This window comes from Megascapheus bottae, chromosome 5, assembly GCF_031878675.1.
Source record: "Megascapheus bottae isolate mThoBot1 chromosome 5, mThoBot2.hap1, whole genome shotgun sequence".
NCBI classification, from domain to species: domain Eukaryota; kingdom Metazoa; phylum Chordata; class Mammalia; order Rodentia; family Geomyidae; genus Megascapheus; species Megascapheus bottae.
Window position 1 is genome coordinate 46,515,064 of NC_143513.1, and position 5,815 is coordinate 46,520,878.

The 5,815-nt window shown below is 33.9% G+C and overlaps 1 long non-coding RNA gene across 1 annotated transcript; it reads right to left on the reverse strand.

Annotated features, from left to right (window-relative positions):
* Positions 1–560: 560 nt before the first annotated feature.
* LOC150063332 (uncharacterized) lies at positions 561–5,469 on the reverse strand. Its single transcript, XR_016535413.1, has 3 exons — positions 5,304–5,469; positions 1,816–2,221; positions 561–616 (listed from the first exon to the last, which is right to left on the reverse strand). It is a non-coding gene; the product is annotated as an uncharacterized LOC150063332 (long non-coding RNA).
* Between the last annotated feature and the right edge of the window lie 346 nt (positions 5,470–5,815).

The following is a 5,815-nucleotide window of genomic DNA, read 5'->3' on the forward strand; positions in this document are numbered from 1 at the left end:
TGACTTTGGCATGGACATTGAGTTTTTCATCTATGTTCCTTACAAATTATGTGATTCCTACATGACAAATACACTGTATTGTACTTAGCACACAACAGGTATTTAACAATAGCAGTGGGGCTCATGAAGGGCTATAGGTGGACTGTCCTCTCTATTGGGTGAAGTGAAGCCTAATTTTATGTAGACCATGTTTTTATATTGGAGAGAGATGGCTTGGTTTCCAGAATAATAATTTCTCACTGATAGACTGTAAAATTCAAGCTTTTGGTTCTTTCGGTTTAGGGGGAGGGGAAGAATCTGTTAACTTTAGAGGAGAAACTTTTTAAAACAGTTGTTTGAAGTAGTTTGTAGTATAGTCCAATAATCAACAATAAGGTTCTGGCTTTTAGTTCCTGCCTGTGGTTTTAATTAGTTTTAGTGAATGTAAATCATGCGGTCCTCTACTGACCTGCTCAAGTTCATTACTCACTAGTCTACAGCTGGTTGTTTCAGGATTAGCCATCATGCTTAGAAAGAAGAGCTTTTGTCACTCACCTAGCTACAAGAAGGGATATTTTCTCCTGGGAATTGTCTACACAAAAGGGAAGGCTTCGGTGTTCAGCTGGAGTGTAAGGACCTGCATAGGTGATAAGGGAAAAGACTCAGGTTCCAGCTGGGCACAGTGCCTGGATTTCATAGACAGAGCAAACCTCAATAATATTTTTTCTCATATTTACCTTAGTGTTACCAAGTGTGTTTATTGACTATAATTGAGATTGGACTTGACTCATTTGAAAACTTACGGTGAAATTTAGGGGTCAATCCAATGTATCATATTGTGACAGCATCTTCTGAGTGACAGTTAAGTGCCTTTGGTCAATGAATTAAGTCTTATTGTACTTTGGAATTACTTAGAGAGCTTTGAACTTTCAAGCATCATTCACAAACTATGAAATTGGATTTTTAATAGCTTGAGAGCTTCTGATTGAATAATTGACTCTTCAAACATATATATCTATCTATATGTTATATATGTGGATATACATATATACAAATACACATGCATATAAAATGTATAAATATTTTATTGTATGAATATATTTATATATGCATATCTGCATAAATATATGCACACATATACAGATATATGTATATGTATACATCAATATGAGGCCTTTGAACTGATGATATAGACATTTTCCTAATTCAAGACTAGAAATGGGATATTAGCTTTTCCTGAATCTTAAAGCTGTTGGCCTTCAGACTACCTCTCCAGGTGGTTGACTTATATTACAGAACTTAATTCTTTGCAGGAAGAAATTCATTATAATAAGGAACTATGCATTGGCTCCCTACTTTTAGAGAAGCCTGACTGCACATTGTCTTTTATAGATTTTATTTTTCTAGCTTAGAATCCAGTCCAGGATTGCACATTAAATTTAGTTTTTGTATGTTTTTAGTTTTCTTGAAGCTGAAGAGAGTTCCTTTGCTTCTCTGACTTTTCATATCATCATTTGAATTATCTAGGTTAGATTTCCTACAGAATGTCTCTTTAAGTATCTTTTATAGTTCCTTATGATTACATTTAGGATGTATATTTATAATGGAATAAAACATATATTTACTTTGTTTTCTTGCATTTGAAAGCAAATAAAATTAGTGATACTAATCTTGAGCACTTTCTTAGGGTGGTTCCAGGCTCCTCATTCTATAGTTACTTTGAATTTTCTTTTGGAATTAATACATGAATCATATGAAAATACTTTTAAACTATATAAATAACTTACTCCTTTCAAATATTTGCCGGTAGATCTAGCACCCATTGATGATTCTTACCTGAATCAATATTTACTGGAATGACTGTAAAATGATGATTCTCTAGTGCTCTTCAATGTTCTTCCATGTTCATTAGTTAACATTTCACTGTGAGAGAGCTTCTTTATTCCCATTTATTTACTTATCCATTTATTATTAAAAAGATCAGAGGAATTCTTTTTCATTTCAATGCATTACAATATATTTCCCTCTTATTTATTTCAGTGATAAAATAAAATGATTTCAGATTTCGCAAGTGAAAGTCTCTTCAAGCTGACTACTACATAATATAGTTTTTTGCTTGTATTTTTATGAACATTTTTTTCTTTTTACTGGCATAAGAGTATACTCCATATTAATTCTTTTTTTTCATCCTTCCCTGTCCCAGATCTAGCATTCAATTACATTTCCCATGAATTCTTGGTTCCTATGAGTAGGCAGAGACATTTGGAAACAAAAGATACTCAATTAACAAAGTCAGTCATTGGAATAAACATAATGATGAGTCATTACAGATACAAATATTCTAACAACTAGACAATACACTTTGAAATAAAGTTTGTCCATCAACAGCTGAAACTAAGAGCAAATAACACATCTAATTAAAAAAAGAAAATGACTCTTATAACTGATTTTTAGTTTAAAAAGCATTATTAGAGCCACGAAGTGGAAATTGAATTTCATAATCCATGTTTTTCTTACCAATAAGTAGCATTACCCTTGTTAGAGAAACCATCATAGTTTCATGTTTCTGAAAAATTAGTATTACTGTTTATATCTAAATCAGTTGCAAAAGAATCAATTGCTGTTAGTAGATTTGATGTATAATTACAATTGGAAAAATATTTGATCAATACACTGTGGATGTTATTGAGTTTAAGAAACAGGAATTTTCTGAGAATGGAAGCTCTGCAAGGAAAGCATGTCAATGTGTGCTGTAGTGGACTTGTTAGAGAGTAGCAAAATATGGCACCATGATTTGGGAAGAGTCCAAAGTGAAAATAAAAGACTCTGTCTAGAAAAATTAGTAGTCAATTAAAAATGTATAGAGCTCTACAAATAACAAGTTGTACCACTGAATCTCCAAACAATGGGTTCTGAAAACATATGTAGAGTAGTATGCAAGACACAAGAAATAAACTTAGTTTTCAATCTTGGGTAATTATTGTTTAACATAAAATTTTATTTATAAAATATACTACATTAAGCCAGGCACAGTGGCTCACACCTGTAATCCTAGCTACTCAGAAGGCTGAGATCTGAGGATCATGTTTCAAAGCCAGCCCAGGCATGAAAGCCTTGAGACTCTTATCTCCAATTAACCACCAGAAAACCAGAAGTGGGACTGTGGCTCTATGGGTAGATGGTAGCCTTGAGCTGAAGAGCTCAGGGACAATGCCCAGGCCAAGGGACATTGAAAAAATTTTATATAAACAAGAAATTTGTTAATCAAACAAATTATGAAGTAATTCTTAACCTGTTGGCAGGATGGAGGATGGAGGTGGGGACTGTTATCCAGAAGAGTTAATGATGTCATTTGTAAGGACTCAGAGTTAACACCATGAGGAAAATATTTTCTATGGTGATGTTTAGTAAGAAGAAAGATTTCTGGTAAAAATTATTTTAATATTACCAATATATGAAGAACACTGATGCTGATCTGACTAGAGGGAACATAATCCAACTTTTGTTTCCTTTTGGAGGAAAGACATTTTCTGATTAATTCAGCTTATTGTCCTGCAAATAGAGAAGAAAAAGCTAGCATGGTGTAGAATGTGTTGGGTGATAGCAAAATATTAAATCAGTGGATAATACTTGGCACTTAATGATTTCACTGTAGGCAGTTCAAAAGAGACAGTGAAATATTTCAGGCAATTTGGTAGAAATCTCATAATAGGCTGTACAGGACATATCTCATATTGTTACAATATTTCACCTTGTTATCTGATATATTTTATATGTGCTTAATTGGTTATTTGAAATTGGATAGGGAAGGGGGAAATCAAGATAAGCGGGGAGAAGGGTATCAATGTTTGTAAAGTTATGCACCTTCTATATGGTGAATATAATGTAGCCCTTCTATTAATCACAATAAGAAAATGACCAGTGCTGTTGGCATTTATATATAAGGAAATATGTTCACTTTATTTACAGAGGAGCTCAGGTGATAGATTTACTGCATAAGCTATGACTGTCACCTGCCTGGGACTATGGACTTGTACAAGCTATACATTTGTTGTGATACCTATGGTAGATTTTCTTAACATTCTAAAAGCTCAGAGATGTACTTTTTCTATGTCAAGAATGATCTGGTCATAAGAAGAAATCACATTACATGCGTGATGTTGACTAGCACCTACGTATCTACTTAACAGTATTGAACAACTATTGAGGCACTCTTGCAGTCATGTGGGAATTTGATATTTTCCCTGGCTCTGGATATAATTGCATTTCTCCTATTCATATGTGGAAGTACTACTCTTTTATGTAATCATATGTGGAGATGGAGCCATTTGATGTAATTAGAGTTAGATATAGGGTTGTCTTCATGATTGGATTAGTGGCTTTATAGGAAAAGAGAGGGCAAGGAAGAGTGTATGAGTAGCTATCTGTAAAACAAGAAGAAACACTTTACCAGCTACCTACCCGGTGGTAATTTGATCTTGGATTTCTAGCCTCCATAGGTATGTGAAATAAATATCTGTTAAGTATCTCACCTTCACATATTTTGTTATAGCAACACTATTAAATATATTCTTATTGATACAAGCCAATGCATAGCCAGAAACTCTTCTGTTAATTAATCACAACACATCTTTGCATGGAACTAGAAATACTTGAAGATCTTATTCTTGATGAAATCTCCATACAAAGGACTATATGGGAAATTAGTTCATAACCAGAAAGTGGTAGGATGGTTATGGACTTAAAATAGAGACATTAGAGGAATTGAATGCTAAACAAGTAATCTGATGACTGTGACACACACACTGCCCCGCTCCTCAGAAAAATCAAGAAATACTTTTCTCCCAACAGTAGTTTTCAGCTCCTTTGATCAGTTCCTTTCTTTCTTGAGCTTTTCTTTGTTCACATTTTCCTTTGTTTTCCTTTTTTAATGTGCTAAAAATGTTTTTATTTTTTCCATATATTTTTATTGTAATTAATAGAAGGGTTACATTACATTCACCAGATATTCACTTCTCAAACATTGATACCCTTTCTCATGTCTTGGTTCCCATTTCCTTTCCCCCACCCTTGCCCCTCATCTAGTTTTCCCCTTACCTGAGTGGTTCCATTTCTGGTTCTTTAGCTGGTCTAACATGTTGCTCTAGGCAAAACACATAATGTCACTCGAGTTTCCCTCCCTTTGTTCTTCCCTCATGCATCACTTTCCCTTCTTTCCTGCGAAGCATTCACCTTCCTCTTTTCCATTTAAGCAAATCAACTACTTTGTCAATTTCCAACATCCTGACAGGTATGCATTCTTTTGGGGATAAAGTAATCCTTACCTGCTATGTGCTGGGTTAATGGTAGAACTTGAGGGTCTTAGGTTTTCTTTAGGTTGCTTTTTCTTTCATACTTATATTGATTCTGTTCAATTCATAGCCTTTCTTCTTCAGTATTTTAAGGCAAGTGATTAATTTCACTTTGGTAAGACAAAAGTACAGAGGTTTTTGTTTTTTTTTTCCTGAGAAGAAAAATGGGGGTGTTTTACTTTAAACCTTATGGACATTCTAGCAACCAATATGAAGGCCATAGGAGCTAAAGTTCTGAGTCTGAGAAGTATTTTATAGAAAACATGGTTTCCTCCAACCAATATCCAGAAGTTTATCTCAGATGATATGAACATATAGATACTGTTGAGGAAAAGAAGGTAGATGATAAATATGGGGCTTTAGAGAACTGAACTCCGGCTTGAATGAGCTATCGCTTTTAAAGAAATTACAGAGGGGGAAAAGGGGATATTTTCCTTCTTTTAGTTATTTTTTTCAAGGGAATGTTTTCCAAGAATGAATTTACA